The sequence below is a fragment of the Leguminivora glycinivorella genome, chromosome 1, assembly GCF_023078275.1.
Source record: "Leguminivora glycinivorella isolate SPB_JAAS2020 chromosome 1, LegGlyc_1.1, whole genome shotgun sequence".
Classification (NCBI taxonomy): Eukaryota; Metazoa; Arthropoda; class Insecta; order Lepidoptera; family Tortricidae; genus Leguminivora; species Leguminivora glycinivorella.
In genome coordinates this window covers 32,774,813-32,801,615 of record NC_062971.1, presented here as the reverse complement: position 1 = coordinate 32,801,615, position 26,803 = coordinate 32,774,813, and the positions used below count along the sequence as shown (strand labels likewise).

At 37.5% G+C, this 26,803-nt stretch overlaps 1 protein-coding gene across 1 annotated transcript in view; it reads left to right on the top strand.

The window, feature by feature from the left end:
• The first annotated feature begins 17,150 nt into the window (after nt 1-17,150).
• The window catches only part of LOC125229974 (vesicular glutamate transporter 1), a 74,856-nt gene continuing 65,203 nt past the window's right edge, over nt 17,151-26,803 (top strand). Inside the window, exon 1 of the mRNA XM_048134927.1 lies at nt 17,151-17,325. The gene's annotated coding sequence lies outside the window, so the exon portion shown is untranslated. The remainder of the gene's footprint in view (nt 17,326-26,803) is intronic.

The following is a 26,803-nucleotide window of genomic DNA, read 5'->3' as shown; positions in this document are numbered from 1 at the left end:
TTCTTTGGGCGAGTGTGTCGAATGGTTGACGCGCCGTTGTCTTTTCTAGCAAGGTATGTATGTAGAGTGTAACCACGTTAAGTTGGCAGCGCCTTTGATAGACTGGGCTGTGCAAATTTTATTGTTAAGCATGTGGTGTGTCGTTAAATGTAATGAGATCGTGCGAATAGCTGCAAAATTGAGCTACACCTTACATTTGCATTTACGGTTGTTATAATTAGTTCTGGGAAATCTTCAAGAAACTTGATTCAGGTAATACTTATAAGTAAGTAAAAACAGCACAAAGGAAAAAAATTGTCATATTGTCGTGCCTTATCGCCTAGACGTGAGTAGTTTACCTGTTCATCTATTATTTAGCTATAAGTACCAAGTCTTAGGTAGGTACAGAAATATCTTTCGATATGCATCGACACCATAGTTACAACAATGTGACTTTATCTTACTTAACCTACTGTAGCATGACTCCTAGCAATTACCAAAGCAAAATCAGCGCTGTGGAAGTCACCAGCAACAGACTGAGATGAGGCCATTTCGTGACCTTTCTGTTTGTGTTGTAATGTGTAATTAGTCTTGATTGTGTTCACGAATGATATTCTATTATATTCTAAAAACTATCGATATGTCGTGTCGCATCACTGGCCGGTAGAGATTTAGCCGACGGCTGTCGACGCGCGGCTTACGGTGATTTCCCGGGAGGGCCGGACCGAAAAGACACCTCACTGCATCCGCGTTATTACTTTCCCATACATGTAGGGTTACCATGCCGACTAGAACGGGACAACATTTATGTCATTTATGTGTCAACCACGGGAAACAAAATAGTTCGCTGTTGGGTTAGAATTCGAGTGGATTTTAATAAACTTGATTTTCAGTACAGATGGTGTTTTTTTTACGCACTAGTGCGAGAAGTGGTTCATTATATGCCAGGTCGAAACTTCGGATGGCCATCTGTACTGAAAAATGTCGTACGATACTCGTGCGAAAAGGAAATTCGTAACTCGTGCCGATTTAAAACACTTCCTTCAGTCGTGTTTTTATTTATCGCCACTCGTTTCGAACTTCCTTTTTTACGCACTTGTATCGTACGAACTATTTCAGTACAGATGCTGCTACTTTGTCGCACTAATGCGAGAGGTGGCATTTTATGTATGTGTCTATATCGATACTTCAAAGGACCATACCTATGTGCAGTACATAACCTATACTGAAAAACGTATAATACACGTGCCTAAAAGGAATTCGTAGCTCGTGATTTAAAACTCTCCCTTCGGTCCTGTTTCAATTTATCGCCACTCGTGTCGAACTTCCTCCTTTCCGCACTTGTATCGTAGGTAGGTATACCTACCTAAGTACCTACTGATATCGAGCAGATATGAACTTTCTTTTCCGTCCACCACTACCACCACCACCATACCACCTTCTGCATTTTTACCCACATATAGTTTAAATACGAAAGCTCATATTGGTTAAAGTACCTACTTGAAGTTAAATATTTATGAGACGATCCAAAAAATACGATACATTTGGTTACCTTAGTATCGCTTTTCACTGGGCGGAACGGCATACCATCCGCAGGCACCAGCCAAATAGAAAATAGGCCTTAATTGCTAGAAAACAGGAACGTTGCTGACTGCAAAGGAATCGGTTGTTTAGAGAAGCGCTAATCATTTCGGGATATCGTAATTATTTTCGTGTGTAACTGATAATTACGAGTGATGTTTGACTTGCGATATTACAAATATAATTCGTGTAGACGGTAAGGCTTTATAGGTTACTGAAAGTGAAATAAATACAGTCATAAACTCCTCTTTATAGAATTTAATATTTAGAAAATATTGCTAATGCTTCGAAGAACATTTCATGAAATCAGATTGGTTGATACATTACTTTCATTAGGGTATTTTTTCAGATAGGTTTTTATGAAAAAGACATAAATAATTAGTAGGTATAAGTAGGCTAGGGCTTACCTAAAAAAAGAGTAGATATGTATTAAAAAGTGACAACATCGTACCTTAGTGCCGTCGCGTTTTTTACCACAATATTATCGTGTCGTCATATCGAAGGAATTATTAAAATTTTGCCATTATTAGATTGCTAGTTTTTTCTGCCAGGCTGTACCTACACTCTTGATTCTATGGATATTTCACCGACTTCAATTCAAAAAGAAGTTGCTAGAACCTATAAAATACTTTTACATAATTACCTTGCTAAAATTCAATATTGTAATATTATAATCGATTCAATACCTAGCATAATTTAGATTTAAGACTTGCTGTACCCTGTCAGGGTCCATGTGAAACCGATATAAATATGTAACACCTAGATGTAACCATGGATGCAATAAAGACATTATGAATTATGAATTATAAAATAGAAACAGTTTATTTAGGGTTGTCAACAGCCAAATAACAATCTCCATCCATCAATAAGTCCGAGCGATTTTATCATTAATGTTTGCTTTCAAATAAAAACATCCATGCCCCCCGACAATGCATCGCGAGGACTTCCGGCGGATGCGTCGTAACGAGCCCGTTGTTCCGCCCCTACCCCCTCCCCCCACCCTGTCCTCAGTGTTGCCAGGTAGGAGTAAAAAATCTGTGATATAGTTTGGCAAGCCATTTTCATCAGTAGAAAAAGGCGGGAAATTGGAAAAGCGGGCTGTTTTTAAAAATTGTATTCGTGCACCTTTTCAAAGATCCATCATGAGTTTTTGTTAAAGAATACGTTGCTATAGTGTAGAACCCTTGTAAGTAATAGGTGTATGACAAAACACCATGCAGTAATTAGTTTTAATAACAATTTTCAAATAGCTGGCATTCAATAAACTAGAAAATATCTTCAAAGGCTCGTAAACATGTTCATAAGTATGTACATTGTAGGTAAATGTAAACTATAATACATTTATAAATACAGATGTAGTGCGAAAAGCTTCTCCTTAGTATTTTTACGGAAATTTCATGCTATTTCAGTTAATCTCAGTACAAGACGTACTGACACCGTATGAACTAGCATCAGGGGCGGCTCACTCCGCGATTCCATAGCCGCGCTACAAGTACATGCGCCCGCGTCATGTGCCAGTTCGCGGCCTAATCAGGGGTGGCTCGAATTCTCACGGAACGCACGTTCGCACTTTCTATTGTTACTATACGTCGCGAGTTTTTTTAAAGGTTCATATGTGATATCCGCGTGTGGAATGGCTAATAATGCTTAGTTAAATAAACATCATGAATAAAATAGGACAATATATATTACACAGATCTACTATTAACTATGTCATTTATGCCCCACGGAAACGTTCAATCAGGCTTGTGACGTTGGGACTTAAACAAAAATATATAAATACTGTATATATACCTAGAAAGTACCCAAGACTTGAATATAATAACATAACATTTTATTTGAGTATTATTATTTTTTAATCCATAGGCAACCCTTACGTCCGACGCTGCGCACGTGCGGCTCGTTTCTTTGTAATCATTTTGTAGGCATTTAAAAAGGCGGCATTTCGTGAACTTCAAAGCAGTGGGCCTTCTGTACTTGTACTATTATATATTCTGTGCTAGCATGGCAAATACGAACGTTTCCGGAGAAGTACGAAGGAAAAGCTATTCGCAATACATCGTATACTAGCAACACCGTCCCAACCCCATAGAGATTATATCCTCATTCAACGTGGATGCCATGGCGATGAATGCGAGTCATTTGCCGCCGGCGACTTGGTTGGAGGTAACTCTTAATAAGGACGTCTCAAAATATGGCTTTTATGTGAATATTAATGATCGGAGTTTGATATTACGCGACATATACAGGGTGGCCCATTCAAATCGGTCAGTATGGGAAAGTCTGAAACTATAAGACATACGAAGATTTGTTCTTAGGAACCATGTCACCGATTTTGATAAAAAGAAAAACTGCATTCATACAATTAAAAAAAAAGTGTACCCAGCTGGGGAATCGAACCCGGTTGTTTTGAAAAAATAAACTTACACTATTTCTATTCAGATATCGTTTGTGTAGGTCTTAAGCAGTAAACATCTCTAAGAAACATAATGTCTAAAATGAATAAAATGCATTTTTTTCACATACTTTAATTTATCATAGTAGGTGTTCAAAGTGACCACCGTCTTTTTCAATACAATATTCAACACGTCTAGGTAACGATCTTACTATTGCATTTTGTATCTTCATGTGGTGAATCTGCGTTAAAGTTGACTCTATGGCTACTTTTAGGTCTTCAACGGTGTTATAGCTATTTTTGTACACTGTTGTAAAGATGAAGTGAACTTGCTGAATATTGTAACGGTGGTCACTTTGAACACCTACTATGATAAATTAAAGTATGTGAAAAAAATGCATTTTATTCATTTTAGACATTATGTTTCTTAGAGATATTTACTGCTTAAGACCTACACAAACGATATCTGAATAGAAATAGTGTAAGTTTATTTTTTCAAAACAACCGGGTTCGATTCCCCAGCTGGGTACACTTTTTTTTTTAATTGTATGAATGCAGTTTTTCTTTTTATCAAAATCGGTGACATGGTTCCTAAGAACAAATCTTCGTATGTCTTACAGTTTCAGACTTTCCCATACTGACCGATTTGAATGGGCCACCCTGTATAGCTATACGGGTGATGATGACGGATTCTACAAACGTTGTGAAGGTAGCGAATGCAATGTTTTCCATGCTAGACATTATTAATCACTAGCTTTTGCCCGCGGCTTCGCTCGCGTTAGAAAGAGACAAAAAGTACTATGTCACTCCATCCCTTCAACTATTACCACTTAAAAAATCACGTCAATTCGTCGTTGCGTTTTGCCGTGAAAGATGGACAAACAAACAGACACACACACTTTCCCATTTATAATATTAGTATGGATTAAAACTAACCTTAATGACTGATACTATTGTATAACAAAAAAAAAACGGTAACGGTAAAAACTGCTGTAGTAACGTCTGTAACCATCATAATATATGACGTAGTATTCGGAGCGGCCAATGTGCTAAAATACACCTTTGAAAATACGATGACGAGCACCTTGGCTGCTCTGCGTAGCAACTTGTAGCTTCGTAGCGAACAAAACGCAATAATCAGTGTCGCACGATAAGGAAGAGTGGTAGAGAGACACAAAGCGTTTCATTATGGGAGCTACTGTCACTTTGGCTAGCCACTGTGAACCTACGGTTACAGGTACAGCAAACGTCCATAAAGAATGCACATTGGTCTTTGGACAGAGACAATTAACGTCACATGAGCAAGAAAGAGACAACGCTCTACGAAGACGAAAAACCCATGTGCATTATTTATGGCCGTTTACTGTACCATCATAAGTTAATGATGAGATGACAAGTGATAGAAATGTATGGAAGAGAACGACATGCTGCGCCGACCCCAAGTGACTGGGATAAGGGCAAGAGAATGATGATGACTGTATCATCATAGATTCAACATTTTCAGCTAAAACTGGATGTTGAAGTGTGCGTTTTGTGCAATACAGCAGTTCTACATTAATAATGCAATCACTAGCGATTCAGCCTACTCAAAGGCAGCAATTAGAGAAGCTTAAAATGTAAGTACAGTTGACTGCAAAAGTACGCGGAGTTTCATATTGAAAATACAGTAATTATAATCTGTTATTCAGTAAGGCTATTTCTGATATTACTTCTGAAGACAGGTAAGTAAATGTAGTCTTCAAGGATTTGTGTTGTGACTTGCCACTAGGTCATTGTGACACTATTTCTATATAAGCAAATCGTCACTACTTTGAAAAAATCTCGTATCTCACACTGCTCCTCAAAGTTAAAACGCAGTAAGTCTTTATGCATTGCATACATACTTACTACAATTTTCTTTTCGTTGACAGACGAAAATACAAGTTTTTTTTTAAAGTAGTGACGAAATGTTCTTGAGGTAACCGACAACAGCAGAAGCTTTGTTAACTCCAACACGTGGAATCCAATTGTTTACCTACTATACATGGAATCCGATTCAGAATGAATAATTACGACTAGTGTATGAAATATAATGTAATCTGGAAATTAATATTTTTTTCTGCATTTAACTGTACCCACTTAAGAGGCTTTAATTGGAATTCGAGGCTGATGTGGTGTGGAAACTGCAACGCTTTGAAGGAAACCAGACCAATGTTTCTTTTGTTTAAGGATTTAAATCTATGTAAATCGTCACTGATCCGAAGACATGATACCTAAGTACGGCTTTTAATGATAATAATACAGAAAACAATGAAAACGATTCAAGACTTTTTTATATTTTTATGTATAAAATAAAAGTTAATTTATCAAAAATTCAAGGTAGGTAAGTATCAGCATCAAATATGGGAAAGCGATTATAAATAGTAGGCAGAGTTATACAATATAAAGCTAAATCTGCACCGAATTATAGGTTTTTTAGATTTTCAAACAAATAATCTAATAATTCTAAAAAGGGTTAAGACAACCCGCAGAGTTGAAAACAAGTTAGCGCAAAAAAGTCAACGAAGCTCTTCTCTAAAATTAGACCGCTATAATTTGGTTCAAATATTTTACAACGCAGCATGATACAAAAAAGGGTTGCTGGTTTCACAAAATTGAGGCTCGGAGGCCTGTGGTTGTTACTTTTTCATAAAAAAAATATTAAATTTTAATTTGCCTAGTCGGTGGTGAGTTATACCTACTGAGAACGAAATCGGCTAGATTTTTATTCAGCCAGTGCACAACTATAGCGCTGCTGTAGTACAGGTTATTCTAGATTCTAGTGGACACAAGATATGTATATTGCTTAATTGACAATCTGGCGAATTCTAACCATCACCAACATCGCTCATACAGGGGCGACCTTAGCCTCTGCAAGGCCCGGAGTGACAAGTCCCAGACTGTTGTCCCGTTCGCCACCATCAAAGATCATCCCAGCTCATCATATTTTAAGTACTTGTACTTGATATGTGTGCGTGAATTATACATATACATTGATTCATACTAATTGGGTATTATTTAAAACTACAGCATTACGTGCCGGATTTAACATCAGTGATTGAGTGAATTTGACACCACATTCGGTGGCGTGTGACTAATAGTCGCAGTTGACAGCAGTTAATGGCGGGCGTCCATTACTGTACACGGCCGCCTATCTTCATCCATCTTTACGGCGTTAATGTGGAACGTTTACTGTGCAGTGCAAGTCTGTATTAGATTTACCTCGAGTTTGACATATTTGCTAACGCACTAATATGCCAGTACGAGATACGTGGAATAACGTTAGAATATATAATAGTAACTTTTTTTTTACATGGGGAATGCGTTTACGTTTACCCGGTCGGTGATGTGGGACTCGGGACAAAGGCCCCCCTACCCACTAAACCAAATGGTGTCCTCTCACCGCTTTATGTGCGGGGTCCCGGGGAATTAACTAGTGCGTCCGCAGCCCAGCAGCGGCCACAGGATCCGTCGAAAAGAGCACACCTGACGCGACCAACTCAACGCTGTCATGTCGGTAAGTATGGTTGGGTGAATAAAATGAAGGTAGAATTCCCACAGGGAAACCTGCAATCTAGCCAAGAGCACAATCGTTAACGGCCCGTGGCTAACGATACGCAACTATATGTGTCGCAACAATACGAAAGAGGGATAATGCAACGTGTAGTGAGGGAGCGTGAACGATTATACTCTTTACCACTTCTCTCTACCACTGGTCGCATTTGCATTGGTTGTGGTTGGTTGGTAACGCTGAAAGTGAGCGCAACCGACGCGCGCGAAGGAGGGTAGATCGCGTGCTGTCTACGCAACTTTGACATCCACCCGCCTTCGTCAGTTTTCCGTGATCATGATGCATGCAACTGCGTAGAAATATTAGGAGCTCGACAAAAATCAAAAAATTAATCACGGTCTATATCCCGGTCAATATAAGTCTAATGAAAATAACCGTGAATCATTCAAAACTCGGATTATACTCTTGGTAATGAGCCGCGCAGGTGATGGAGGTTTAAGGTGGAAACCCATTACACCATATCATGCTATGACCGTGCTATGAACGTGTCAGACAAAAAAATATTCTTTGTATTACAAAGTATGAGGCTATGCATACTAGCCCGTTCCATCACCGATCATACCCGTAGCGTGCCATGCACGGACCGTCAAATATTGTTGGCGAGGATATTTTGCCGGTGTCGAAATGCTCCGTGAATGGCACGCAACGGTGATAGAACGGTGCGTGCAGGCGGTCAAACGGGGTATAACCGCGTATGGTGACCGTTTGAAGCACGTTATACACGCGTTGTCATACTTCTTTCAGTCACTATACTCGCCTATGCTACGGGGATGATACGCGGACAATACGGTCACTATACTCGTCTATGCTACGGGGATGATACGCGGACACTACGGTCACTTAACTCGTTATGCCCGGATATGAAATGATGTGGACACGTTGTAGTGGGCATAGCCATCCGTGTCGCGTTACATTCCGTGCCTGACACGTTCATAGCACGGTCATAGCATGATATGGTGTAATGGGTTTCCACCTTTAGACTCATATTGGAAAATGCAAGCCTAGTGATAAACAAAACTAACACGTCCGTAGCTATTATCACAGTATAAAGATAAATCAGTAGTTAATCTGCGGCAGCGGCGACGCGGTCGTTACTACTGCGCAAGGTCACGCAGGGTTGTACAACGTTACTATAATCGACTTCGTACAATGTAAGTTGTTGTAAATCTAATAGGTACTATTAACTGTAAGTAGGTTTTAGTATAACAATACCACGTCATGACACCACATTAGTCAGTATTGAAGACACAAAAAAATCATTATAAATATGTTCATTTTATATGTTTTTTCTAGAATACACCCAATCCGTCACAATAAAAAAAAGATTCGTTTGAACTAGAAACGTAGGTACCTACTGTCCTACTCGTAGTAACTGTGTATGGCGCTATGCTAGTACCAACGCTCTTTCTACCTTTTTATCTAATAAAGATTCAAGTACGTGTTTGTTTCTTAAATACTGACGAAATCGTATTTACATAAAATGTTTGAATAGATGTTTGCACAATATTTAAGTAGGTACCAAACTTTCGAGCTAGATAGATCGCAGCATCTACCTAAATGTCGTTACAGATAAATCCTTATTGATTTTAATGTGTCATTCTAGCTTTAAATCTCACTTTTACGCCATTTACGTAAGCAATAATGTACCTAACACTGCAAAAATATAACAACCACTTACTTTTCTGGGTGTCTAGGAATTCTAAAGAATGACATTTCCGCATTTTGAGAACTGTTCTCCATACACACTACAGTAACGAAAATATGTCTTCGGTGCTGACGTCATTTTCTCCCGAACTCAACACGTCAACATAGCGCGCAAACGCGGCCCCGACTGTCCAGCCCAATATTTACCAGTTTCGCATGTATTCGGTGCATATGGAGAGTAGTTTTCGACACACCGCGCGGAGTGAAGTTTGTTAGAAGAGTTATTACTGCTTTATACTGTGCTATTATGTTGTCCACGTAGGATTTTGACTAACCATGTACCTACTTACATACACATACACCCTACACAGAATATATAATCTAATCTATGTCGTTCTAGAAATTGAAGTTCAACCATGACTATCCGTGATAAGTTCAACTAACACAACACATAATATTACAGATGCAACTGTAAAATACGCTTATTATTATATGTTAGCCTAATAATTAGATATACATGTAAGACTAATAATTACAGGGGCTGAAATTGGTTGTCCATTAGGTGACACGCTCGCTACTATCTTTATTTATCTTTATGGTATTCAACATTGCGTTTAATTGTCCCTGCGTTAATGGTAATGCAAACGGATTTCATTTTCTAGTTATATTTCTATTTTTAACTGTATTTAAGAAGCAGTGATTTCGTATTTGAGATGAAATTTCTCAATATAGATATTACATAAAATAAAAATTATTCCTACCTACTACATGTACAGTCTGTGCGGGAAGGGAAGAGTTAATATAACGCTTTGGTACAGGCAAAAATACGTATCGATTTTATCCGCTCAAAAATATGTACCGAGACCTTATTCCGCCGACATAAAGTGCTATGGGACATATTTTTGATAAGTTGTACGCACCCATATTTTTACACTTGACTGTACGTTCATCTTCCACGACTTTCTTTGTAAGTATATACCTACATACATATATTTATAACACGGTTCCTAAATATTCATCATAGGTACAAACAGTTTATGTTATGAGGCGCTATAAACATGTTAAAATACGTATACCAAATTAAGTTTTCGTAAATAATATTTTTAAGATCAGCCACTGACGAGATTGTACCTAAATACTATAGATTTCTTATGTAAATGTGTCGTACATGATAACTATGATAAGACTTACAAGTAAGCAGTATCCAACTCGCAGTGTAGGATATGAAATCCAACAAACTTCCCGTCAATAAACAACTTTTGTTTAATTAATCCGTAAATCATGGAATTCATGGAATATTACTCTCATACTCTGACATTGAAATTTAATGACATGCATGATAGTCAAGTGCTGTAGTGTTTAGTTTTTAGTTGCTAAACGTCTATGGCTATGAAGGTTGATTGTAATAATATTTATGGTATTGCTCAAAGAAGTATGCTGATTTAAGACGCTACGGGAGCGAAAATGCTAAAATGGAAAGGAGTCCCCCTTTCAATTTGGGAATTTCAGTTAAATATACTAGTGTTATTAACTAGATTTATTTTTAAAATCGATTTTTTTTTAAATCGAGGTTTCGCTCTCGACTGTTTCCTCCTTCAGAGCTTATTTAAACGGAACGAAATTTGAGAATCTGAATAACAATGAAATAATCTGTGTCGGACCGTTTAGATTTTTTGGCTAATTGTTACCGATCTTGAGTATCACACCTTTTTTTGAGCCATATTGAAAAGCACCGTTTTTAGAAATTTTTGATGGGCTCTAGCGTCTTTTAAAATAAAAATAGCAAAAAAATCAAAACTATTAATAATCTGTGTTGAAATAGTACATTACGATACAAGTGCGTAAAAAAGGAAGTTCGAGAGGAGTGGCGATAAATTAAAACACGACCGAAGGGAGTGTTTTAAATCGACACGAGTTACGAATTTCCTTTTTGCACGTGTATCGTACGACGTTTTTCAGTACAGATGGACCTCCGCAGTTTCGACCTGGCATATAATGAACCACTTCTCGCACTAGTGCGTAAAAAAACACCATCTGTACTGAAAAAATCATTGCTCTATCTTCAAAACCAGGGAGGAAATAGTCGAGAGCGTTTGTATGGAGAATTGACCTGTATCGTATCGTCTTAAGGCATGTTCGTTGTGTATATTTGTAAATAATATACCTATGCCTATAGGCGTTATCACTTAGGTATCAGAAGTTCACAGTCAGAGGCTATGATAGAAATAGATAATTTATATGTAATGATAATGACATAATATGACATTCGCAATGTGTTTCGTAAATTTACATTTTAACTCTTAAGGGCAAGCAATTAATTTAGATATTTAAGTTGTCGTGTGTCGGATGCATCCGGAGAGATGGGCCAAGGTAGCGACCGAATGGGCGCCACAAATTACCAGAGTCCGAGGTAGATCAAAGATGAGTGGCGGAAAGACCTGGCCCCGTAGCCGAATGGCATTTCTCCGACGCCAAACGAAAACGAAACGTAGTCCGGCTCTGTCGCGCCAATACGCAAGAGCGATAGGGATAGATATCTACTAGCGCTTCGTTTCGTGAGCGTTTCGTGAGCGTTTGTGCCATTCGGCTACGCACCCTGGCCCCGTAGCCGAATGGCATTTCTCCGACGCCAAACGAAAGCGATACGCCGCTGGCTCTGTCGCGCCAATACGCAAGCGCGATAGAGATAGATATCTACTAGCGCTTCGTTTCGTGAGCGTTTCGTGAGCGATTGTGCCATTCAGCTAGCCACCCTGGACTCATTTTGTGGCGGCTGGCGAGAGCATGCACAGAGCCGTGACGAGTGGCGGAAAATAGGGGAGGCCTTTGCCCAGCAGTGGGACACATTATAGGCTATATACAAAAAAAATAAGTTAAACTATATTACCAAATTGGCGGAAATGGCGCTGGATAGGTCATGTTTTACGAAGGCCAAACAACCACCTATCCAAGCAAGGGCTGACCTGGAAATTTCCCGGAAAAAGAGGGCAAGGTCGCCACGTTCCACCTGGAGAAGCACAGCGGAAAAAGAGGCGGCATCAGTTGGCCTCGGCTGGGCGGAGCTGGAGGAGGCCGCGCTGGACCGCGAAGAATGGAAATCCCTGATGAGGGATAACAGGATATCATCATCATCATCATATTACCAAATTACGTATGATGAAGAAAAGCCATTTACCTATTTAAATGAAAAATGTACCTATATATAAATTAAGTCTAAGCATATAACTTAGTAGCTAGCTTATACCTAATAGGCCCTGGAGGAATTGTACCAAGGATGCTGTAGACATCTTCTCGCTGTACTTATATAGATTGTGCGAGGAAGACGCCATTTCTTCGGTCGTTAACTATCCGGGATTTTACCAATATTTAATTGTACACGATCGGAAGTTATACTTAGGACTTACAAAATATACTTCTTCTATATTATAATATATCCGTATGGAGAATAAGGGCCCGTTGTATCAACCACTTTTGACAGACACATCATCGTCACGCAGCTGATGTCTATGGAACTTCCCATACAATAAAATTTAACGAACGCTTTAACGGTGACAGACGGTTTGATGCAACCGGCCGTAAACCATAGAAATGGGTATTATTACAGTTATTTCAGTTATTTGCTTGTTTCTCTGAGTTATAGTTCGGGAAATATAATTCGAACGTTTAATATTTACGTTTACTATATAGCAAACGTTCAAATACAGAACACCGGGCATGCGTGCGGCGGGATGCGTTCAAATTATATTTCCCGAACAATACAAATTGCTTAAAAACAGGATCAAACAGAGGACCAATCCTTGTGTACTAATTATGTAGTAATGAATGTTTTATAGCGTAACGATTATGGAGATAGAGATTTTAATGACGATATTGAACCTAAAATATATCATTTATATGTCATCCAGCCAGCATCCAGCATCTACTGACAAATGTTGTCAAATGTAGAGGTACTCATTGCTCAACGCTGTCATTTCTTGAAGTTCACTTGTACGGTTTAGGCGTATAATGTCCCACTCGCAAAACGTCCCTCCGCTATAATAACGTCCCATACGCAAAACGTCTTCTCTGCTAATTGTCCCTTATGCAAAAAACCCCATTCGCATTACGTCCCGTTATCAAAATGACCCATACCCTTCGCGAAATGTCCCTTCTGAAAATACCCCTATCGCTGAAAGTCACGGCTGCCTAATGCCCCTTTCGCAAAACGTCCCGTTTGCAAATAGCCAGGTTCTTATGGATTAAAGAGGTAATAATACAGATTGTTATCAATACTGGCCACTTGAATATAGTCCGGTTTCCTCACGATGTTTTCCTTCACCGAAAAGCAACTAGTAAATATCAAATGATATTTCGTACACAGTTCCAAAAAACTCATTGGTACGAGCCATTTTTTACGGGACATTTTGCGAAAGGGACGTGTTGCGATCGGGTTATTTCGTGAAAGGGACTTTCTGCGAAAGGGACGTAATTTATATAAAGGGACATTTTGAGAACGGGATATTTTGCAGAAGGGCCGTTTTGGCAATGGGACATTTTATAAAAGGGACCTTTTGCGAAAGGGACCAAGAGACGTTTTGCGAGTGGGACATTATACGCCTAAACCACTTGTACTTATCAAATCCAAATAATCTGTAAATGTTTATTTTACTAAATAATCTAAAATACTCATGATCTCTGTTGAAATAAATTAAATGAATCTGCAGTCATGATATCTGCACCCTTAACGATGACCCTGCAGTAAGTATAATATATTTATTAGGTACTTGTTAATTTACACGCGTAAACAAATTCTATTCCAGTCTCAAAGTGTTCGCTTAATAAGATAGATATCGTAGTTTTCGGTGGGTTATTCCAGTGACATTCAATTATTATATATTTTTTACGTTACGGTGCCAGTGAAGAGTGCAGTGAAGTTATTTTATACCTGCTACATACCTGAAGAAAAAATAATATATGATTTTGCTGTGGATTTATTTACGTAGTAATTGCAAGATTTGTGAGTGAAAAACTGCAAAATTGCTGATTCTAGATAAATCAAAAACAAAACTCAGAAATAACGGAATTTTACCCTTTGAGTTATCTGTTCACACGGAAAATGTGGAGAAATTTACAGAATAATATCTTGCCATCAATTATCTAAATCTGACGAAATAAACCGACGTAAAGTAAAAATCTGCCTCCGGCCGTCTCAGATATTTGAATTTTTTTCAGCCCGAACAGGAGTTCAGTGCATTTTAGAGCTGCAGAAGCAAGAAGACATGTATATGTACTGAGAAAAGTTCCATGGGTGCAAACGGGAGTTCCAGAGAATTTGTCTAAACACTCACGTGATTTTCATTAAAGGCACCCTAAACTGCTTCGACATAAAATTAGTGAAACATTTCCATACCCTGCTATGTAGCCACAGCTACTGCAAGCGATTCAGAGGTGTGTAAGCTCGTAGCTCTAGCTGCTGGAAGCATGTGAGTATTGTGCAAAGTATATCTGACCCTCTAGCCGTCCTTGCGTCCGTGGCCCACAAATAGTCTCGACGGAAGATCAGCGCTGACCTTATGGTTAGCAATATGCTGAGGCGGGACCATTTCGTGGTAAACAATATTTATACTGTATTTTTTTTATAATCATTTGTTTGTATTTTTTTTTATGTGTGTTTACCATAAATAAATGCTTGTATTGTATTGTATTGTAGCCATAACTTGCCTTGTCGCGCGCGAGTCCATACTTGAAATCGCGACAATGCAAGTTGTGCTAAAGGGTCAGGTCTCAATAACAAGTAAGTAAAGAGTGAATTAACGGTAAAAGTGGGTACTTCTTTGTAATTACCATACCTATACGTATATTTCACAACTTTTTCAAAACTGGTCACGTGGTTCGACGGTTTTGTGATTGAGAGACTATACAGTTAAGTGCGTACCATAATTGTTGCGATAAAAACTAGCTAAGATAATTCCCGTAGTCCAGGCTGGGTACCTATATCTCTTTCCAAATTGTGTGTAGAGAAATGTAAATTATTTTACAAATGTATGATGATTGACGACCGGTTTGGCCTAGTCGGTAGTGACCCTGCCTGCTACGCCGCGGTCCCGGGTTCGAATCCCGGTAAGGGCATTTATTTGTGTGATGAGCACAGATATTTGTTCCTGAGTCATGGGTGTTTTCTATGTAGGTATATAAGTATTTGTATATATATATATATATCGTTGTTTGAGTACCCATAACACAAGCCTTCTTGAGCTTACCGTGAGACTCGTTCAATCTGTGTAAGAATGTCTTATAATATTTATTTATTTATTTATAAAAAATTTTAAGCAAGAAGACCAAACCCCCTTTTGTATATTTTGTTTTTTTTTTGAAAAACTGTTTTTTGTCATCAATTGATCATTTTCATAATCTCAAGTAAATGGAACCACATTGTCGAATAAGGACATTCTAACTACTTTATAGTAGCTCGTATAAGAATGCGATGCGATTAAATTTCGTTCTTATTATGGTAAGCGCCTTTTTTACCTTTTACTTAAGAACTTCACATTTATATAACAGTAAACGCCGTAACATTGCATCATTATTTTGTTCTTTTATCACAAATCCGCACCCCAGACGTATCCTCGGAGCAAAGCTGCTTATCGCGGTTTCCAGCCCAACTACTGCGTTGCCATGGCAACGCGGCAGGCGTAAGTAGTCTTGTTTCTACTTACATTGTCCAGGTTCTGTAGCAAACGTGAAATAAACAAAAAGGTCTGGTAGCTAAGTGGATTATACGCAACTTTTAAGAGTATCAATGTTGAAGTTGTGTGTCCTGGGGGTCGATACTTGAATTTCGACCATTCGATTTTGTATTTAATATCTCCATTGCCAGGTATTTAAATTACATTAATAGATTTGAAAACCAATTCTCAATCCCATTTGATTGCCCAGTTCTCTACTAAGTATTTCAAAAATAGCATTCGTCCGTTTTCCACTGATTTTCAAGTGATGATATCAAGAACTCTACCGCCCCCGTCTCTTTTAATATTAATTTAGACGACCGGTCTGGCGTAATTAGTTGGTAGTGACCCTGCCTGCTAAGCCGCGGTCCCGGGTTCGAATCCCGGTAAGGGTATTTATTTGTGTGATGAGCAATAAGTATATATTTATCTATATAAGTATGTATATCGTCGCCTAACACCCATTTGGAGCTAGGTTGATCTGTGTAAGGTGTCCCTCAATATTTATTTATTTATTAAAAAAAAAATAATATACCTACCTAATACAATTGTAGAAAAGTAAGACCCTTGTTATACTGAATTGTATACGTAAAACTTGTCATTTGTCTGTTAATCCCTTCCTGCTATTACCGCTTCATTTGTATCAAAACCTCTATAATCCTCTACCAGGGTCCACTCAGAACTATAGCAAAATATTAGCATAGTGAGTTTTCCGCGCGGGGTGCGCGCGGCGGGGCGGCGGAGGGGATGTAAACAGAAAAGTTGGCGGCAGTCACGTGGTGCCCGCCGGGGGCGCATCACTCTTAAGGGTCGGTACCAACCGGCTAAGACGCGAAGTAAACAATAAAAAAATGATTTTTAACTGAACAATGCTTTGTTTTAACATTATGATTATGACAGCTAGCAAAAAAAATAGTAAGATATACAAAATGGTTAAATTTTTGTGTAGAAAAATAAATGTCGAAATCGTCAACAAAACTACAAAACAATTATAAAAAGTGAATTAATTGAGAATGAGAAGACAAAAGCGACTTAAATATACAGATACCAAATTCAGAAGTTACAAGCAAACTATAAACAAGTACAACAAAGTTTAAAAAGTAAACAAAGTGAATAAAAGAAAAAAACCTTAAGAGTGATGTCTCCCGGATGAGTGATTAATATAATCATAGAAAATACATTTCATAAAATATATCATTAGAATGTTCACGTATTGAATTAGAGTAATTGTATATAATACAACAACCACTCTAAAGAATATCAATACAAAACATATCAACAAATCACATATCTATTCATAAGGATTGTTAGTTATTAAAATATAGTTAAATGCAACTTACAACTTAAGTAAATAAATAATAACATATCTTCATTCTTATCGATGTCTATAATACTTATGTGTAAGGTGTATTTATGAAGAAAAACTGGCATTGGTAAGTTGTTACATAAAAAAATATGTTTTTAAAATATTAAATACTGATTTTATCTTTCGGTATTTTTTCATTATTATTCTGAATTTATTGAAATTTAGTTTTTTTTTGTTTTGCCAACTTTTCATATTATAGGACAGACTGATAATGATGATAGTATATTTTTTTAATTCATTAATTTTATTAAATCGCAATGTTCATTCAGTTAATAAAATTCTAAATAATGTAAACTTGTCACTACAAAATAAATTAAACATCATAGGTAAGTATCATATTTATTTAGCATGAACATTTTTGTGAAATCATCAGAAGTATCAGCATGTATCATAAAGATCATACATGTATGTCTAACATCTTTGTTACATGGGTTTGTTATACTGTAACGCCGTGTCTTGCGTGGGCGACGGTCGTGCGTCGCGTCTCATACTTCCATATCGATAAGGTTTGATTTCGTATGCGTCGCATCGCCGTCGCGCGACCATCGCGCGACCGTCGCCCACGAAAGCCACGGCGTAATAATACAATAAATAGAACACCAATATGATTATAAAATTCAATGCAAAACATTAAACTAAATGAAATCCATCAATTTATTTAACATTTATGAAAAACCTTGCACTAGCTAGCTTTGAGGATCAAGTTAAAATTTGTATAAAAGTACTTTGCTCTCTTGTGGATAAAATTCAATTCTTTCTCATACGTTTCTGAAGTATCAAGAGAGAGTAAGGCTTCGTAGACAAGACGTCAGTCGTTCTCGCTTGGCATCTTGTCTAGGCGCCCCGATCTATTCTGTGAAATTGCCTCTCTTCTCTCCCTGTCTCCGCTTTTGTCTTCCTCTGATCTAAGATCCATGCGTCCATAGCATATTATGTTTCATAGTTTCATTTCATTAATTCATTATATACTTACACAACACAACACAAGCCTTCTTTAGCTTACCTACCTGTGTCAATCTGTGTAAGAATGTCCTATAATATTTATTTATTATCTATACTAAATTATAAACCCAAAAAAAAACTATAATGTATATTATTTGTAATTAGTCTATAAAATTTTACGTATGAAACAAATTTTTCAGTACAGATGGTGTTTTTTTTACGCACTAGTGCGAGAAGTGGTTCATTATACGCCAGGTCGAAACTTTGAAGGCTCCTCTGTACTGAAAAACGTCGTACGATACACGTGCAAAAAGGAAATTCGTAACGTGTCGATTTAAAACACTCCCTTCGGTCGTGTTTTAATTTATCGTCACTCGTTTCGAACTTCCTTTTTTACGCACTTGTATCGTAATGTACTATTTCAGGAGTCTTGTTCTTGTTCTAATCAACAACTAGCAAATACAAATTGCGGATTAGTAAATGAACCTGAAAACTACCTCTTTTTTGAAGTAGGTTAAAATGATATACATAATGTTGCTTTTAAAATGTTATCAGTAAGTCATGTTGTCATTACTAAATTCATTTTATCATCTCTAGTTTGTTTCCACAACACCAAAAACAAGGAGTGGCAAAAAAAAAATCAGCTTACGTGCGATACAAGATTATGGCAATATAACAATTTAAAAAAAAACAATTGTGTGTGCCTAATAAGGAACGAACGATTTGAAGTCACTCTTTCAAATTTGGAAAGTAACGAAATGTGGAGGGGCATTTACCATTTTAAACTTAGATATGAGTCTAGTAGCCTATTTGAAGTTTGAAATAGTTACATGTCAGTACTAAATAGTGTATTACATAATATTCAACTAAATTGCTATTTAACATGAAAAGAAAATAATTTTTGCCGCCTTAATTTTTTTGTACCTTAGTAAGTAATTAACTATGTTCTTTTGTCTCTACCTAAACATAATTTTAAAATAATATACACAAATACTTAGCAAGTTTTAATGCAGACTCCGCCGCCCCACCGATTTGGCTAATGCCATATCGGATGCTAGAAGCTTTTACCCCTCGCTCCGGCCAAATTCAATCACGCGACAAACAATTTTCGCTAACTCGTACTTGACGTCGGCGAGTCAGACCTTGTTTGGGGCATTAATAGAGTTATCTATTAAATTTCCAGTTAATTTATTCAATTTTGGTGGAACAATGGCCGGTGGGCGGCGCCTACCCACGCCCCGCCCTCACCTGGGCTGAAATCTCGATCGTTACTGAAACGGTTACCATGTAAAAACCGATGATGGCTGGCTTTAAAATGCCATTAGAGAACGCCGTTTTTAATTAGACTTTTTTTCTTAGAAACTTTACGTAAACAACCGGTAACTTTTGGCTCCGGCCTCTTAAAAATGGAAATTTATTCTAACGATTAGGTATAAAGGTGAACCTTTATTCATGTGAAGGAAAGCATAATAATGATTTTAGTGTGTAATGACTAATGATGATATGAAAATGCGTTATTTTATTGATGTCCTTCGAGTTAGTAAAAAAATTTTATTTAATATGAATATCAAATTTAAGTTTGAATATCGTTACAATTACAATTGTATTTCATATCTTCATATCTTTGGAAAGAAACAGTTTCATTGAATGTGGTTAATTCAAACATTATAATATACGAGTAACGACATAAGTGCTGAAAATATGCCATTTAAAATGAGTGTCGATAAATTAAAACGTTCGATACACCATTTGTTTCAATATTTTCTCTCAACGAATTCTCAACGTCTCCCAACCACTCCAGGTATCGGAGAAAATCGTTCGGATGTATTTCCAATAAATACGCGGGGTTTGAGCACTTTATTGCTTGCTCCTCGGGGAGCGATCGGTCGGCAAACACGCCGGGATTCGAACTCGAGCGGATCGTTCGGTGTTTTAGAAATAATATCGGATTTTAAAATTTATTTTGAAATTTTCATGCTCTACTTACTTTGATGTGTGTTTTGTCACAGTATAATAAAGAGTACTATCGTACAGTGTGGCCACTCCCGCTCCCAGCTGAAAGTGCTGCCCACCCCCTCTCGGTTACCTCACAGTGACCGCCTGTCGAAAACATGTTCAGTCGAAATCTACTATACAAGCATGATACGCTTTCACCTACACGAGCTTAGAATGTGTGCTGGGAACGCGCCTCTTTCATAAATATTTGATCGCCAGTGTCCGAGATGTGGTTTTGTTAAGTAGTTACATTACTGGGTTTTTCGAAACATATGTACGAAATGTCAATTAATATTTGCCAGTCTCTTTTCGGTGATGGGAACGCCAAAAGCGGACCCCAGGCTGTCATGAGCCGTGGCAAAATGCCGGCATAATGCTAGGAAGATAAGACTAGTGAATTTACCAAGGTAAGCCATATATTCTACGACCCATCTCTTTCCGCACAGACTGTAAACATACATTTGGAACTCATCGTAACACAGAAGAGTTGTTACATATGATTTATGTGTAGATAAATATAAACAATTGTATATGTGTCACCATGACACAGCTGGAAGTGGTCTCCTGCGGTGTCTCGGTCGGGATGTTCTAACGAATATTCCATGAATGTTTGCTATCAGAATATATACCAGTACCTGAAATATCATATTTTCCTTGTAATTTTCATTGTGATGTAAAATAATGGGATCATATCTATTATGTACCTACTCATTTTATGACGTTCCGAGGGAATATCCGACGGCAAAATCGTATTGTGGCAATCCATACTAATATTATAAATGGGAAAGTGTGTGTCTGTTTGTTCGTCTTTCACGGCAAAACGGAGTGACGAATTGACGTGATTTTTTAAGCGAAGATAGTTGAAGGGATGGTGAGTGACATAGGCTACTTTTAGTCTCTTCCTAACCCCCCCACACTTGCCTAAAATGGGGGTGGAAGTTTGTATGGAGTATTCCTCAATTTTCCAATTTAACGCGAGCAAAACTTAGTAGAAATATATTTTTTCCAAATAAGACAATCATTCATAATCAAATATTTAATTAAATTAAACTTTCTACAAAAAATAAACAAGTGTGCTCTTACAAGTATTTACTTAGATATATGAATGAGTACTTACTTACGAGCTTACTTAATTAGGATGAATATTGATATACCAAAAACAAAACATATGCTGCTTAATTGACTGTTTAAATTAAAGTAATCTACCGTCGGCTCTTCAATAGTAACAAAATCAAATCAAAACCACTTCAAATTTAATCGACACGAGCCCAAAGAATTTAATAAACTGTATAGATCTTATTTCCGACCGAGTTCCCAATTTTCTATATTAAATCGTCGAAGCGGTTGCCATGATACCTCAGAGAAGTTAATAAGTCATGAATAGCTGGAGTGAGGGGGACGGGGTGAGGAGTTTGGCGGGGGTGGGAGGGAGAGGGATGCACCCCAGGTGGCGCGGTGACACGCAATCGTGTGGAAAAAGGTTCGTTTGGAGGTGATGAGGTGTCTCTGCTGATGCGATTTTTGACACAAATGACTTTATTATCGACTCACAGTAGAGGTAGTTTTATAACAAAGTCATTTTACAGATTTTCCTTCATCATTAAGCCAGAAGAACATAAAGTACGTAATCTCAGTTCAGGATTACTTGTCCAATATAGTAAACAAACACTGCTGGAAAACATTATCTCACTTTTCTCTGGAATTACACATTAACCATCACTAAAATGTATATACACTTAAATAAACTCACAAAGTATTGAAATCAATCAAAAAACCACTGAAAAATATCATTTCTAAAACGATTTTCATCAATAATTTGTAATTACGAACGGATGACATCAAAAACTCCTGACATTATGAAGTCTAGATTGTCTATGAGTCGTAATGTTGGGATGTGGTTGGGATGATCTTATCGTTATGAACGATCGATATGAACGTTTGAGTTTGTATAGCTTGGAAAAAATGCATTGATATTAACTACAATAATTTATCAGATCTTTAACCGAATTCTTTGCGTAGAAGGAGGAGGTTCTGTAGTGTTAGGTGTCTTTGACCATATTTGACGTTTCATTTGTTTACTATATTGGACAAGTAAGCCTGAACTGATTATAGTAACCATTCGTTTGAAAATTGAATCTTTATTTCAGCAATTCCCGTTAAGTTTGTGTTTGTCATTTGGATCACGTCTCCGATTTGGATAAAAATTGGTAGGCTGCTGCATTGTTTGTTGTATTGTTTTGTTTTATTTTATTTTATCTTAAAACTTTAAGTGCTTGTTACCACTTAGTAAATAGAGTCCATGATGCTGAGCAAGATCCACTAGGTTTCCCAAAATGTCCTAGGTTGATTGTATGAAACTTTCCTTTTTTGTTACCGAAAATGTATAGATATCTGGTAACAAAAAAGGAAGGATTCATACAAACTATATAGGACATTTTGGGAAACCTAGTGGATCTTGCTCAGCATCATGGACTCTATCAGCCTACCAATTTTTATCAAAATCGGAGACGTGATCCAAATGTACAAACTTAACAGGAATTGCTCATTTTTTTAAATCAACATTGCATTAGTCTTACAAGTTTAGAGTTGTAGAATTTAAATATAAAATAATGCTTTGCTTATGAAGTACAAATCAGATGAGATGAGATTTTGGAAGCCATTGAGGATTAAAGAAAACCTCTTGGAGTTTTGAGTACTAAACAACTGTCTTTAGATAGTACTACTTAAGTATATGAACATTTCGAGAACAAAATGCTATAGTATGTATATCTATCACATTCATTTTACATTAAAATTATTCTAGGTAACTTTCTAGTAGATTAATTTTCTATACTTGACCCTGATGTTAGTGAAACATTGTGTAAAATGCAACCGAAGTCTTGATGGAGCACTTAACGTGGCGCGCTCAGCACTTGAGACTAGGAACAACTCTGTGGGACAAAACACACGGATAACATCGATGTTAAACTACTGCTAACTGTTATGGAAACTATGGAAAGATTACTGAGTGCCTTTGTATGGGTAGTACAAATATGGTTTTGACAATAATTCCATTTTTGATACAGGTTTAATGGTTGACTGTATGAGATTTGAAGACAAAAGATATTCAAATATTTCCTAAGTCAAAGCGTGGCTCGTGTAGGGTTCCGCAGTTTTCCGTATTTTTCTCGAAAACTACTAAACCTATCAAGTTCAAAATAATTTTTCTAGAAAATGTTTATAAAGTTCTACTTTTGTGATCTTTTTTAAACGTATGGTTCAAAAGTTACAGGGGGGGGGACACACTTTTTTTTCCTTTACGAGCGATTATTTCCGAAAATATTAATATTATCAAAAAACGATCTTAGTAAACCCTTATTCATTTTTAAATACCTATCCAACAATGTATCACACGTTGGGGTTGGAATGAAAAAAAAAAATCAGTCCCCACTTTACATGTTACACTTTACGGGGGGTACCCTAACAAAGCATTTTTTTCCACTTTTTATTTTACCACTTTGTCGGCGTGATTGATATACATATTGGTACCAAATTTCAGCTTTCTAATGCTAACAGTCACTAAGAATATCCGCGGACGGACGGACGGACGGACGGACGGACGGACGAACGGACGAACGGACGGACGGACGGACGGACGGACGGACGGACTGACATGGCGAAACTATAAGGGTTCCTAGTTGACTATGGAACCCTAAAAAATGCTTGCCAACGAATTCAAAACCTTCTCTTTTTTTAAAGCGACATTAAACGCCATAAAATGCAATTAAAGAGGTGATCGGCACTTGATAGCGCGTGCTCAGCTTTTATCGGCCCTCGTCGCTCTTGAGCGGCAAGTGGCAAGTCAGGCAAGTGTAGCTGGGAGCCTCATGGTACGTAGCCAAATGCAAAACGCTCACGATAATATCGATATCGTAGCTAGTTCATCCGGATTGGCGCGACAGAGCCAGACTGCGTTTTGATCGACGTCTAGCGTCAACGATTGTCATTCGGCTAGGCCAGCAGGGCAGGACACCCTCTGTATTTGCCGTGTAGCCGCACACTCCTGAGAGACACTTTTATACATAACTATAAAAGCATATGACACTTTTATGAATTTAAAGTGACAATACGTTTTTCGATGCCTATGTAGAAAAGAAGTCGGGTTAACTGCAAATTTGTTGGCCAGCACTGCACTGGAAAGCGCAAGTATCATTTTAATATTTAATTAATTTAACTTTTAACTTCAACGGGGAATTTGTCTGAGATTCGGGAAATACGGATTTTTTTGAAAAGCTATTCATTCATAAACCCATAGTGACAATATCTTATTTGTGGTAGCACGGTATTAGTAAGTAACCAGTCTCCATCCTATAGTCCGGACGTTACTGTATGAAACAGGTAGACATGTTAATGACATTAAGGCCCACTTGCACCAACCATTTAACTCGGGGTTAGTGGGCTGTCATCTATCAAATTCCATATAAAACGGCGGGTTAACCCTCCATTTTTGTTGGTGCAAGTGGCCCTAGGCCTTTTGAGTCTTCTGATTAAAGACTCCGTTTTAAGACTGAAGTTATATAACAAATCAGATGCCTACATCTACTGTGTATGCACTGTATCGACCGGCATTCAGTAGTGATCGACACTCGCTCACTCAGCGCTTATCGGTCCTTGAGCCTCTCTTACCGGCCCTTACCGAGTAACCACTCTCCGGCCGATGTGCCGATACCCTCGATGTTACTGTACAACAAAGGAATAGAAATTCTTATGGAAATCTTTTTTCACTGAACCCACAAGTCTGATACTACATCTTTAAAATGAAGTACCTACTTATAAAAAAAAATGCTCTTAGTAAAGTCATTACGATTATGTGCTTTTATCTATTTTAGGATATTAGTTTGCGCTATTAAATGAATAAGAAAATTTAGTGTTAGGTATACAAAAACACAAAAGCGCTATTTTGATGTTACAGCGATAGAAAAGACATTTGGTTGCTTGGTTAACTTTTTCCTGATATGTGGTATGCCATTCATTTTATACTCTGCAAGAGCAGAATAAAGAGAAATTTTGCACGCATTTAAATGCCAACGAAATCCTTTGTGAGTGACAACATTATTTTGCATACAACTTAGTCGCAAGCCCCTTCACAGTCATAAATCTAGCTGGAGCCACTAAATTAAACGCCCACCGCGTCCCACGAAATACGCAAATGCAGCTAAATATGAACTCCATTTGTTACCAACTGCATGAGCGGTGTCGTCAGTATAATTATATGTATATAATATAATTATACTATTCGGAACTTACGAGTATGTGAGAAATGTAATTTGATATTTGCCAGTCGGTTTTCGGTGTGAAGGAAAACATCGTGAGGAAACCAGACTAATTTCAATAATCTACGTCGGTTCCGGGGCAACCTGCCGAATTCTACGCCCGGACAGACGACGCAACGAAGCCTCGACGTTACGTTGTCACTTAAATCTAGTTAATTTGTGATGTGTTTTTTTTTTACTTTTGTATTTTTATGCTTTTATGTATTTTTAGTTACACAATGATTTGGTTTTTACTATCATACTGTATTACGTCTTTGAAATAAATAAAATAAAATAAATAAATAAAATAAATCTAGGGATTAGTTGCCAGAGCGGACCCCAGGCTTGCGTGAGCCGTGGCAAATGCCGGGATAACGCAAGGAGGACGATGATGGTAACATTTCCTGGTTTATTGAAATAAACAACATTTATACTTAAATGTATTTATTTATTGAAACTTTATTGCACAATCAAAAAAGTACAAATGGTGGACTTAATCCATTAAGGCAAAGTCTACTATTCAACCATAGGGCAAAACAGAAATTTGCGTATTATTAGGATTTCGCAATTTAGTTAAGGTATATTTAAATTACTTGTTTGACTATTCATCATTACATGTCTGCACAAAAAAACAAGTTGTTACACTCGCTTGCAAAATTTAAAAAAATTAAATGCTCACAGTTTTTTCAACAGTGAAAAAAAAAAAAAGAATATGACAATGAACTAGACTGTTACTTGGTAAAAGATTCTTAGGTTATGATACCCAGCGTTGATTTTCAACTATTTATTAAAATATATATGAGGATTTCAAAGAATGGATTGAAAATTTATTTTAGCAGTATAAATTAAATAAAGATGACTTTTATGGGAAGGATGTAATTTAAAGCCTTTCCAAATGATAACATTATTTTGCATAAGTTACACGATTGATGGGCGTATTCGGGAATATATTACTACATAGGGGAGTAATATATTTCCGAATACGTAAATGCAGCTAAACGTGAACTATTATTCATTACGTTACGATGTTCATGAGCGGCGTCTTCAGCGGTTTAGGTTGGTCCCCTATATCTTTCTCTCTCTGCCTAGCTTTGTTACCATCATTTGGGGTCGGCGCTCCTTGTCCTGCGCCAGGATGCTCTGTCCCGAGTTTCAGATGTGACATTTGCATCGTTCGTGTCCATGTTTATGGATACCTGTCCATGTTTCGCAGGATCTTTCCCTTTTAGGCGCCGGAAATATTTCGGATACCTTTTTGGTCATGTTTGCGCGGTTGACGGACGGAAACTTGTATGCCCTTGCATCTCTCCTGGGTCT